The 13,383-nt window shown below is 38.9% G+C and overlaps 1 long non-coding RNA gene across 1 annotated transcript in view; it reads left to right on the top strand.

Moving 5' to 3' along the window:
• LOC105986295 overlaps positions 1-12,450 on the top strand; it is a 22,775-nt gene extending 10,325 nt beyond the window's left edge. Inside the window, exons 2-4 of the long non-coding RNA XR_001175102.1 lie at positions 572-656; positions 9,391-9,425; positions 11,729-12,450. This is a non-coding gene — a long non-coding RNA (uncharacterized LOC105986295). The remainder of the gene's footprint in view (positions 1-571; positions 657-9,390; positions 9,426-11,728) is intronic.
• The last annotated feature ends 933 nt before the right edge of the window (positions 12,451-13,383 follow it).

Here is a 13,383-nt window from a genome sequence, read left to right as displayed (position 1 = left end):
CCTCCTCCCCCACCCCCTCCTCCTCCTCTTTCTCTTCCCTCATATAGCATTTTTTCTATTAAATTTGGAAAACCAGTGATTTCTTCTTCGAGGGTCACATTGCATATTTACATAGTAATGTTTCCTAGAAGTCCTAGAGGAAAGGAAAAAAAAAGATACATTTTGATTAGACTACTTTTCTAGGCCAAAGATTTATTGGGTGCTTTCTGTGTGCTAGGGACTATGCTATGTCCCTTCTATGTCCACTTTATGTAATTATCACATCAGTCCTGTGGTATAGATATTATAACTTACCATTTTACAGGTGTGGAATCAAGGCTCAAGGAGGCTGAGTAAGTTGTTCAGAGTTAGGAATGAAATTTAGCCACCTCATTCTAGGGCTGAAGTCTCTTCTGCTCCCCCTGATACTTTTTGCCTTTCAGCTTCATTAAGGCATTTTATTGGCTCTTTCTACCTTTGGTGGTTATTGCCATGTCTCGGAGTATTCACATACTTTATTTCTCATTTTAAGTATTTTTCTAGATGACAAAATTAAAAAAATAATGTCATCATACCATTTCATATCCATTAGGCTGGCTATTTGGTGAAAGACTCAAGAAAACAAGTACTCTGAAGGATGGGAGAAATCAGGACTTTTATGTACTGCCAGAGGGAAGGTGAGTTGACACAGCAAGTTTAGGAAAGATCCTGGCATGTCCCCTCAAAGTTAAACAAAGAACCAGCATTCCCACTGCTGTTTATTATACCCAACAAAGATGAAAATATGTCCCACAAAAACTTGTACATGAATGTTCACAGATGTATGAGCACAAAGGTAGAAACAATGCAAATGTCCATCAAGTGATGATTAGTTTATGCTGTTTTTCTAGGAGTGATTATCACATGGATTGGAAAATCTTTCAGCTCTAACTTGTTTCACCATTTTGCTTTCTAAACAGGCTGTGCTGAATAACATTTCTTATTAGAAACAAATAGTACTTGTTTTTTCATTACTCTGTTTTCTCCCCTCCCCCTCCAACTGTACCCTGTGTTTACCATTGTGAAAATGTACTTGATAATCCCAGTAAGGCCTGGGCTATTCATCCCATTTAGGCATGGCATATCAAGAACTAAGAAAGCCATATAGAAGTTGACATTTTTAACCAGGGATGTAGTCTTTGGTAAAGGAAGGTGTTAGATCCATGAGTCAAAGGAAAAGAAAGCTTATATCACTAGCATTATTGATGCAATTTTGAAGTTATCCTACCCTATAATTTTCTGTCAGAATGTAGACATCTTCCATCATAGTTGCTTTAGAAAATAGCTATGGCTTTAGACAATTATTTTGGAGATTTTTTGGGTCCCATTTTGAGAAATGAATATGGAACAGCATTGGTCTTTGGTAGGCTGTAGTATTCATGCTCTCTTCTGAAATAGTTTCAAGGTAAGCATGATGTTTAAACATCCTTTCCATACTTCGCATGAAAAACAGTTCCTTCTTCTGTGGTGCATTCATATAACTATCTGCAGCAGTGGTTATTTTAGATAGCAGGGAAAATTGGTACCAGAAAGGATTGTCTCACCCAATGTTAGATATGTAGAGTGGAATAATATGTGATGGCTTGGTTTCAAAATTTTTGGTTTTAACCTGGAATGTTGAAACTCATCATTTTCTCTTTGAGATCATATAGTGGGGGCATTGGTATATGGGAGACTATGTGTGGTATACAGGAAGTCAGAACCAGAATTTAGCCTCTACTTTCCCTTTAATTATTCCTGTAAGACCCTGAATAAATAATATTCTGAGTTTCCTGACAAGAGTCCACATGGATTTACTGGTAGGAAAGTAATAAGAGAAAAAATAGTACTTGTGTGGAAAAGGAAATGCTAGATCATCTAAACTATTGGCTAAAACACTGTCAATGCCTGTAAACCACCAATGACAGCCAAGCTCACTCAGAAGGCAGACATTCATTACTGGTAATGCTTGAAGAGAAATAAGAAGGAGCAATAGAGAGAGCTTAGTGTGGATGTCAACTCCAACAGTCTCATTCCAAACTACTTGTTGAGTTGGAGAGTTCCCTCTACTGTTTAGGTCATATTCCTGAAGGTATGATTATGATAGCTTCTATTCTATATTACCATGGATCATCAAATAGAAGCTATTTTTAACAAACACAGGAAGAAAAGGACAGCATTTACATTGAATCAGGTTTCTACATGAGCATATGGATGGCCAATAACTGAAGAATTGGAGAACTAGGGATGATTATGTGGTGGTTAAAAAACCCATCTTATTCAATAAATCAGGTATTAATAGGATCTTCAAGATTAGGAAGTTGGAACTAAAGAAAAGCTGCAAGTAGTCCTGAAAGAAGATATATTCAAAACAGATTATAGTTAATTCTTAGCTCAGGGAGGGACTTTGTAAAAGAGACTTCAAGTAGTATCTTCTTACTGACAGGATACAGATTTATTATCAAGCAAACATCTATTACTTTTCAGACATCCTGGCTGGCACTTGACAAGACACTTTGTCATGGAGGGCATGTGCATATTATAAATATTGTCATTTTATTTTCAGGAGTCAGCAAGCTGCTCTTGATTCATGAGCTGCTTACATAATGTAAATGCTTAGTGCTTGCTAGTTGCATGGTTGAGTCAAGTATCGCAAGAACTCTTCTTTGACTTGGTCCTCGTTGCCAGTATGATTTCTTCTTTCCTTTTAAAATTTTGTAGCTGTATAACAAGAACATTGCACTGGATAATTTCAGAGGTATGTTCCAATGGTAGAACATACTTCTATATTTCAATAATATTTTTCCCTTTTAAAATGTACTCATTATTACTAATATCATTTCATATTTTTTGCCTGTGATTATATTTTACCCAAGTCTCAGAGGTTTCTTTTTTGTTGTTTTGTTTTTGATTTTTTTTTTTAGAAAGGAAATGGCTGGGGGTTCTTCAACCAGCTTTGCCAGAGAAGGGTGAGAATGGAAATGAGTAAGGAAGGGAGGAGGGTCAGTGTACCTCAGCTAGATCCTTCCCTCTGATGATGGCTTATATGTAGAAATAATCAGACCTTTAGAACAAAACCAGTACATTTTCTCTTGTTTTCTACCTTCAGTTTCCATGAATCAGCTTTCTATTTCTAAGCATAATTCCAAGAAAAAAAAGCTTAATGTTGAACTAATGTTGCATTTGTTAACATTCCACTTTGAAGCTGTTCTAGGTTTGACAGAGTTCAAGTCAATGAGCATCACTTCCAAAGAATTTTCCGGACTTTCATGACAGCCATCTACCTGGTTGTGCAATATGGGAGGAGCTTGTGTCCATAGCCTGACAGGTTTGGATAGCAAGCCACATTATTTCTTGGCTAAAGAAGGCACTAGGTTGTTCCCATTGGGAGCCAGGTGAAGTATAACCATTATCTAAGCATAGAAGGCTTAGATAATGCTGTTAGTGTTGTCTGCCTTTTCGAAGATGGTGAGTAGTTCAAGAATTTCTGGGATTCCTGAATACTTTATGTGTGCAAGAGTCAGTTGCTGGTTTAGGAAAGTGAGGATCACATGGTAAAGCCTCTCACTATAGAGAAAAAGCAACACATATTTTTTGTGTTTTTATAGCAATTTTTTATTGTGATTAAGTGATTACATAAATTTAACAAATTTCAGAGTATTGTGAGATAGTGATACTTAGTTAAGGTCACAAACACGTTCTAACCTTCATGGGGCAAATTGTCTTTATTGTGGTCTATAAAGTTTATGAATTCTATGAGCTTTGACAATAGTTATTTCCTCCACATCGGGTGATATGTACATTTCTTTCCTTTAAAGCAAAACATCTTATTAACACACCAGTATATATTTCTGAACTCATAAAGTTTATATATTTCTGAATTCATGAGTTTGGTATTGAGGATATCTAAAAGACAAAGACATGTCTATTTACCTCAAGCCCCTGTCTCTTATAGAAAAGATTAATGAGCAAACTCAAGATTATAGTAGTTTAATTGGAGTTTAAAAAGACCACTTCAGTCACAGTGATCATGACGAACTACACAGAAGAATCCAGAGTTGAATATCCTCTTGAGAAACCTACAGTAAAAAGGCCCAGAAAAGACATACCTAGGTTCAAGAGGGTAGCATATAAAAAAACACAGCCATTAAACAACAACAACAACAACAGCAATAACAACAAACGTTTCCCTCCCTTCTTCCTTCCTTCCTTCCTGCCTTCCTGCCTTCCTGCCATCCTTCCTTCCTGCCTTCCTGCCTTCCTGCCTTCCTGCCATCCTTCCTGGCATAAAAAACAAAAATAAAAATAAAAAATAAAGAAACAGAAAAGACAGAGGAAGTTGTGTAAAGAGTTTGGGAGGCAATCCTTGGAAATACTCGTAGGGAAGCAGGAGAGAGACAGGGTAGGGAGTGTGCTGCCCAGTCAGTCTCTAGGATGAGCAATGGAGTCTGATCTCACTGGGGATTTCTGGGGACAGTGTAGAATAGACCTCAGAATTATGTAAGAGGCCAGGGAACTGGGCTGTTTCTTCACAATCAATTGTCTATCTGTAGTAAGAGGGGACTTCTGAGATCAACTTCCAATTTGCTGTGTTCGCAGACTCATTGTACTCATAAGATCAGAGAACAAGGGGTTCATGGGAAGCAGCTATCAAGGTGTTGAGGTAAATGCTGAATGAAGATGGGTGGGGAGGGGAATCTATAAATCTTCTATAAAAGTTAATTTTTTTTTCTTGTGCCAGTACTGGGGCTTAAATGTAGGGCCGGGGCACTGTCCCTGAACTTTTGTGCTCAAGGCTAGTGCTCTACCACTTTGAGCCAAAGCACCATTTCTGTCTCTTTTTTTGTAGTTTATTGGAGATAAAGAGTCGTATAGACTTTCCTGCCTAGGCTGACTTTGAACAGGGTTCTTAGATCTCAGCCTCCTGAATAGCTAGGAATATAGGTGTGAGCCACAGACACGAGGCAAAAGTTAATTTTTGAGTAATTTTTTTCATTAATTCATAGGCACTGGGTTTTGTGTTTGCATTAATTTGTAGAAAATAATCCTAAAGATTAAATTAAGTCAGATTCTCAACAGAGAGTGATTTAGCCTCTCCTATCCCATATACCAAGGGTATTCATCAACCTCTACAACATTTTTGGTAGTCACAACTAGGATGGAAGGAGAGCCACTGATGTGTAGTGGGTAGGGCAGGGATGTCAGTAAACATTTTATAATGCCAAGGGTAGGCCATTCTTCCCCATCACATAAAAGCAGCTAAAAATATCAACGTGATTAGGTTGCAAGTCTGGTTAATGGGGCCAGTTAGTGCTATTGCAGAAATAAGAACTCTTAAGTTTGAGAGAAGTTCAATAATTTCCTTGGGTTTATAAATTCAGTGTATGGTCCCACCAGGATTTGAACTGAGGTTTGTCTGCTTGCAAAGTCCGTGCTTTTTGATTTCTGCTGGTCTGCCTTCCAGAGACTGAGTCCCAGAGGCTCACTGAAAAACAAAACAAAACACTCAAATCGGTACTGGCTTGGCCTCCTGGCCCCAAACTTCAAAGGAGCCTGGATCTGGCTGGAATTGGAAAGAGGTGGGGGAATGAACACCTTTCCCATCTTGCTTTGGCCTTGCTCTCTCTTGGGCAAGTTGGGGCAGGCTCTGTGGGCTTGAGTCCCAGATCTGCATACCAGGGCTGGCGAGGTGCCCTGCGCTGGAAGCCCAGACATCTTCTCCATGCACAAGGACACCGTTCTGCTGCCAAAGCTGGCTGGTGGTTCTTTCTGGCATGGCAGCTCTCCCTCCCCCCATCCCCCCAGGCTTGGGACGATCTTTCTGGCAAGCATATGTAGTGAAGAGTTACAGGTGGTGCAGACATGGTTTGGAAGGAGTCCCAGCTGGGCCACCTCCCAGGAGCCTTCTGATCACTCACCAGATAAGCCTAAGCTGCTTGCAGATTCCCAGGAATCTTAGCTGCCCCAGGAAACCAGCTTCAAGGGCACGAGAAGCTTTAGAGATGCTAGAATAATCTGGAAAAACCAAAAGTGCTCTGTCCTTTTGCTGCCTTATATTGGAAATAGTGTATAACACATTGAATTTTCCATCCCCCTCCACCTACTCCGTGATAGGTAGTAAGAAAAAGAATGAAAAGAAATGTGGGGCACACAAGACCAAAGAAGGCCAGGCTCAGATCTGATGACTCCATCCAGATACCTATAGGTCTCTGAATGTGTGTTGTTGCTTCTTTGGGCGGTGAAGTACAAATCATTTTTCTTTGTGCACAGCCTATGGGTTCTTTGTAAGAATGTTCAGCTTTACAGTGTGGAGTCTTCTGGTCTCCAGACCCACATCCTGTCCCGAGGGGAATTGACATCCATCACACAAGCTGATCCTGGTCTGTTTAATCAAACTTCCATTTGATGTTGGTTGGAATTTCACATGTGGACCAAATATAAGAAAATTAAATGATTCCAGCAGCTTAAGTCTAAAGGGAACTATTAACCTTTGGTATCAAATAAATTAAAACATAGTACATCTCAGTAATGTTTTTTGGAGGCAAATAGAAAGTCGTTTCATTTGTTCATTACTTCTGTTTTCCTCCATTCAGCAAGCAATTATTGAGTAACTACCATGTTTATTTGTTTAAGGTAGGTCTTGTGGATGATATCAGGGTAAATGTGATAAAGTTTTTACCTTTGGGGAGCTATGGGTTAAGTTTCAATGTGCTGTTATTTTGTGAATATGTTATTGCTCAGCTTAACCATCTTCTCTACAAGCCTATTTTTTTTCTTTCTCACTTTCCAAGTTTAGAATATTGGACTTTCCAGTTTTATATTTAAATGCAGACAAAGGCTTTGTGTTACTGCTATTTTTATAATTCACATTGTTTCCTTGACTACTAGTTAGTAAGTTTTTTCAACATTTATCCCCTAAATACTTATTTAGATACCTATAATATGTGTGACACTGTGCTGGGCATAGGGGATATAAAATGTATGAAGCAAACTTCTCACATTAAAGGAGTTGTAGTGACATATGAATAGAAGAAACACAGTCAGGAATCACATATCCTCTCATGGACCTTTGTATGTGCAAGATCAAAAGAGATCTGTTCCACGTTGGAGGCTAGGACTTTTTATAGAACAAGTATTTCTTAAGTTCAGGTGGAGCTGAGAGAGTGTATCTGTCGAGGAGAGAGCATTTCTGACAAAGAACACTTAGGAAGATGGTGAGCATACTTCATCATCACTAACATCATTATAACCATTTCTTCCAGCATTACCATTATCATTATCATAAGGAACACTTTCACTATCACCATCATAGTGCCATGTATGGTGATGACCTCTACCACCAACACTCATTATAACCACCATTGCCACCACCATCACAGTAGCCATCATAACCTTTGTTATGATGTCATCAGCACTTTCACCAGCACCACTGTTGGCTGAAATTTATTGGTCACTTATAATATTTAGGCAAAGTACCAAAAAAAGCACTTGATTTGTATTACTGTATGTAATCTTTACAACCTATGAACCAATCACTCTTCATTTTCTCAATTTATAAGCTAGAAACAGTGGTATGGAGATAAAATAATTTGCCTCACTTTATCTAAGTAGGACTCAAACTCAGATCTGCTTGTCAGAGAAGGTAAGCTTTGAATCAAGTCTCATAAGTCTTAACTACTAAGCTTTACAATTTTGATAGATCAAGGTGAGTGCTCTACCACTTGAGCCACAGTACCACTTCAAATTTTCTGGTGGTTTATTAGAGATAAGAGTTTCAAGAACTTTCCTGCCTGGGCTGGCTTTGAACTGTGATCCTTTGATCTCAGCCTCCTGAGTAGCTAGGATTACAGGTGTGAGCCACCAGTGCCTGGTGAGAATTGTGAGTGTGTGTGTGTGTGTGTGTGTGTGTGTGCGCGCGTGCACGCGCACGCGTGTGCGCATGCGCATGCGCACCTTGTCAGACATTTAAAAATTTTCATGTAAGTTATCTATTAAAATACTAAAGAAGATTATTCAAAGAACAAATCCTTAAGGGAGCCCTAAAGCAAGTAATTCTGGACATAGCAAAGTGTATGATTGTCCCAATCTGTTGTTCGTATTTTTAATCACATTCCACACTCTGACACTATGTGATCTGATGTGACCACAGGTATGGAATTTTATTGAGGTTTTCTTTCTTTTTTTTTTTTTGGAAGTCTCAAAACATTGCTTGTTACCAGTTATCCCTTATTCATATAATTAGAGCAAGTATGAAAATATAATCAATCCTAGAAAGGAGGATTATGCCGTTGGCTTTTAGTAAGTAAAGCTGCGTTAAGCATTTAAATGTGCATTATCTTATGAAAACATTGATGAACACACAGACACTGTGGGCCTTGATCACTGCTCTGGGTGACTTTGGAGCCTGCATTTCCACCCGCCTGCTTAGAAACAAGAGTAACCATGAATAGAATGAAAATGTAGGGAGAATATCAACTTCTCAAATGGACCTATCTTTTACAAACACTGTTTGGGAACCTAGTTTTTTTTCTTAACTTTTTATTTTTATGTATTTATTATTATTATTTTTATTGTAAAGGTGATGTACAGAGGGGTTGCAGTTACATAAGTCAGGTAATGAGTACATTTCTTTTTGAGCAGTGTGGAGACCTAGTTTTTAAAACCCTGTATAGAGAAGGCAGAGAAAACACCCAGTACATTCTCTGTGCCTGAGCGTCTCCAAGGTCCTCGGGGGTGGTGCTGGCTCTGGTCCCTGTGGTTTTATAATGCACTTTCCTCTCCCAGCCCACATTCAGACCTTGCTCTGAACACAATGGCATGTCTGCTTTCCTTCCACTAATGGGTCAAGTTGCCGACTTACTCTGTCTTCATAATTACTGTTTAGGTTAAAAAAAATCTAAAAATTTAATCAATGGGGCATGCTTAGTCATTGAGTATAGTTTTAAAGAGATCTTTATGACTTCTGCATAAAGTGTTGCAGGAGAGGGGGTTGAGAGGATGTGTTAATTTTTGAAAATCATATGCCTTTACTTAAATAAATGTAGGATATATTACTGGATGTGGAAGTATGTGGTTTATAAGCAAGGGCATCTTTTTCCTTTGAGTCGCTAAAGTTTATTTTGTTAATATATTTGAGGACTATATTTTATACTTCATTATTATGGTAAGGAATTTACCTACACCTATTTTCTTGAATTAGCTCTCTTCTATTCTTCTCTAATAGTTAAGTGGGGACATCTTGTTGCAGTTCTTTTCAAAAGAGATAAGCAAATAAAGTCACCAGCGATTCTGTGGAACTTGAACTTGTGGTGGGTGTATTGTTAAATAACAATGACAGTTTTCTTGTTCTGTGACCTTGGGACTAACTTAAATTTTTTTATTGTTATTATAAAGGTGATGTCCAGAGGAGTTACAGTTACATAAGCCAGGTAAAGAGTCAATTTCTTTTTTGGATAACATCCTTTCCCTTGCTCTCTCCCAGTTTTGGTTGTTCTTTTTTTACGCTCCCATCCGGGGCTAACTTTTTATTAACTCTCTGTCTCTTTTTGATTTGAAAGATGAGGAGGATACTCATAGCAACCTTCCTAAGGTTACAGAGAATATTAAATAACCAACACATATAAAAATGCTTTCCACAGGGACTGCCATAGACTCAGGGCAGCAGAAATGTTAGTTCTTCGATTTACTATTCACTAAGCACTTCATCCACCTGATAATCTCATCCCTGCCAGAACAGCTGGGAAGCCTCTGTTTGTTAACTGCTCTTTAGTATGGTTTTCAGGGAAGGCTGCCTGCTTGCTGACCAGGGATTTTCTTCTGCCCACAGAAACACTATCATTTTCTCTGTCGTGGCAGAAAAGAGGGCCTCGCCCACTAGGTTGCTAAGAGCCCAGCTCTCAGCAGCACTAGCTCAGGAGGCTCAGGAGGGAGTGGTTTCACCTTTCTAAGGGAGGGGAAAAATTCTGCTGATTTTATAAGTAGGGAATTCTGCTTATTGCCTAAGAGTAGTGTCACTCTATGTTCTCAGATCCTTCTAGAAAACTAACATGAAAAAGAAATCATTGTTCTCTTGTTTCTAGATTGCTCTTTAATTAGTAGGTTTGAATGAACACCCTGCCCTCCCCCCTGCCCTCCCCCCTGCCCTCCCCCCCTTCCGTGCTCTGCTTACCCAGTGATTGTGTTAGGGTTTAATGACTTGATCAGTTGTTTGCACTTGTACTTGTCTCAGTTATTTGATACTTTTTTGCTGTAGGTCAGAGACCAGACATTCTGGTTTTGCAGGGACTGTCCCCGTGACATGGCTCAAAGTGTTTCTTTTTAGCCACCATATGATGTAATGTGGCCTTTTATTTCTGCCCTGGCCTTACACAGACTGGAGACATGAAGTGATTGCTCTTGCAAAATGTTAATTGGAAGGATTAAACATCATCTGCTTTCTTTCTTTCCTTTCCTTTCTTTCTTCCTCTTCTTTTTTTCTTGCTTGCCTTTTCCTTCCTCCCCCCTCCCTTCCTTCCTTCCTTCCTTCCTTCCTTCCTTCCTTCCTTCCTTCCTTCCTTCTTCCTTCCTTCCTTCCTTCCTTCCTTCCTTCTTCCTTCCTTCCTTCCTTCCTTCCTTCTTGCTTTCTTTCTTTCAGCTGAAATTGATATTGAGAAGACAGGGGAGCTGATAACTGTAGCCTGAAAAACCCAACTGTAACACAACTTCTACAAAAGGAATGGGCACAGGTTTGATTAAACTAATTTGGAAAGGCAAGAAAGTGGTTTATGTGAAGAAACTGAGAATTGAGAATCCAGGGAAATAAATCAGGGCAAGGGAGTGAGTGCAAGCCAGTATTAAAAAGAAAATTAGCCAGATAATGTACTGAAGTCAGGGTGCAGGAAATGGCTTGTGAGATATCAATCCAGCCTTGACTCTCACTACCAAATTTTTTAAGCGAACACCCTAGATAGACCTCTGTCAATTATTTATTTTGTATTGACTTCCTATATTTGGAACATGTTATTAGGGAACAGAACATTAACAAGAATACTAGCGTTCTTTGATTAGAAGGGATATTGAAGGCCATTTAGTCTGATTCCGGATAATATTTCAAAGGCATTTAATGCAGGCCAGGCTATGTGGAAGTGTCTTGACCATGTTCAGCACAATGGCATCTGTGAGGCGACATGGACGTTGTCACTTTGCAAACTTTTAATTGTTCTTGATTGGCTCATTCACACAGTACCTTTATATCATCCAATTAAGACAAATTCTGTGCTTGAATTTTGCTAATGAGTGGCCTATTTGCTTTTAGGTTTGGAATTTGGAATGGTTCAGTGGTGGACATATTTCTGTACCTTTTAGAGGGGATATGTGTAAGGTGAGGAGCATCTGGGTTGGCCCAAAGTTGTCCACTTCATAAGTTATGATATACTTTCTCAGGCTAGATTCTTTGGATCTTGTATCATAAAAGAACCATGGCATAATAATAATCATCACTATAGTATTCTTTTATGACCAACAATTTCATTTAGCACATACTAAGTATCAGGTACCTTCCACTTTTCTGTTTCTTTCTTTCTCTTTTTCTCATGTTAGGGGTATATGTATATAGGAGGCAATTGTGCTGTGTTTGCTGAGAACGTGACTCCCTACTTGGACCCACAAATTAACCAAAAGCAAGTGTAAAGCTAGTTATCTCAGTTTCTATTGTATTGCTATGATCTTTGTCCTGAACTTTTCTCTCCTGCAGTCACTTTTCAGATATCTTTGAAACTGGGATGGAGTGGACAGCAGACGGACCACCTACTTGGAGTCAATGACTGTTACTGTAACAAGATCCCATCTGACCAATCCTGAGACAATGGACCGTCAGACAAACTCTGAAACCACCTCCGGCTACATCTGGCCACCTCTAACCACTTCTGAACACAACTGTGAACACATCTGTTTGAACTGTGCATATTTATCACTTCCTGTCCCTAATCCTTTGTTTAGTTAACCCTATAGCTCATGTCTGTGCCCTGAAGATGGCTGACAATGGCTGCTTACACCATATCATCAATATTTCTCTGCTGTTCATCATTATCATCTCTTTATTTTGTGAATAGAAGTGAAATGACTGGACCTGACCTGTAAAATCCCAGGAGTTTGAGCCAAGATCCTAAAAATTCCGGTTTCACATGCATGCATCTTATCAATCAATCATTTAATAGTTTACAATGTTTAATCTTTGTATCTTTTGAGGGAGTAACTGTGATCTTTATGTTAGAATGAGGGAATTAATGTGTGGGAGCATGGAATGACTTGATCAAGGTTATTCAAGCACAAGTTAAATAGCATCATCTTTTAAAAGGGTAGTCCAGATGCCATTCACAAAGTAGGTAAGTGTAGAGTATAAGCAGGTAAAGTAATTTTCTCTTAGCAGAACTGAGACTAGAACACAGGTCTACTATTAGTGTTCCACCGTGTCCCCTTTTAAAAAGAAGTGGTTTCTAACATAGGTAGTACTCATCTATTTCTATGAGTCAAGTAAATGTAAAATGTTAATGTTGTCTTGAACTGAACTAAATATTTTTCTTTCAGAGGATAGGCATATTTTTCTAGAAACATTAAAAAGTACAAAGCTACCATCATGTAGTGGGAATGATGGGGAAAAATTACTGAGATGTTCCATTGAATGCATCAAGTACTCATAATATCCTTAGCATAGGCATGCATGCATGCTCCATTATATGCTGATTTTTGAAGCTTAACATGCAATAGAAAATAATTAGAAAAGGTAACGTTAAAACAGAAGACAATAAACTATGCAGACAAACCAGAACACTAAAGAACTCTCTAGTCATCACTGATTCATTGTTTGGAGTTCAGTAATTATATTAAAGCTGGAATTATAAAAGAGCCCAGACTCACCATTAAAATTTTCCTTTTTTGAGTCTTTCTTCTGTCTGGCTTTCTAGCCCTTGTACTTCAGCATGCTTAAGAGTTAGTTGCACAGGATTGTATATGCTCAAATAAAATGTGTTATAACATATGACTGCAAAAAGACTTGTTTTTGAACTCTGAGCCTGGGCACTGTCCCTCAGATCTTTAACTCAAGGCTAGTGCTCTACCATTTGAGCCACAGTGTCACGTCCGGCTTTTTCTGCTTATGTAGTGCAGAGGAATCGAACCCAGGACCTCATGCATGTGAGGCAAGCACTCTACCACGGAGCCACCTTCCCAGCCATGAAGGATATTTTTTTTTTAGTATTTTTTATTGTGAAAATATTGTACAGAGGGGTTACAATTACATGGGCAAGATAATGAGTACATTTCTTATCAAGCATTGTAGCCTCCTCCTTTGTTTACCCTTCCCATCCCTTCCCAGCCTCCCTCGGCCCCCCCCCACCCAATCCTCCCCCC

This window comes from Dipodomys ordii, unplaced genomic scaffold (assembly GCF_000151885.1).
Source record: "Dipodomys ordii isolate 6190 unplaced genomic scaffold, Dord_2.0 Scaffold34, whole genome shotgun sequence".
Lineage (NCBI taxonomy): Eukaryota > Metazoa > Chordata > Mammalia > Rodentia > Heteromyidae > Dipodomys > Dipodomys ordii.
Note: the sequence above shows the minus strand (reverse complement) of the source record. Positions and strands in the feature narration are given on the sequence as shown.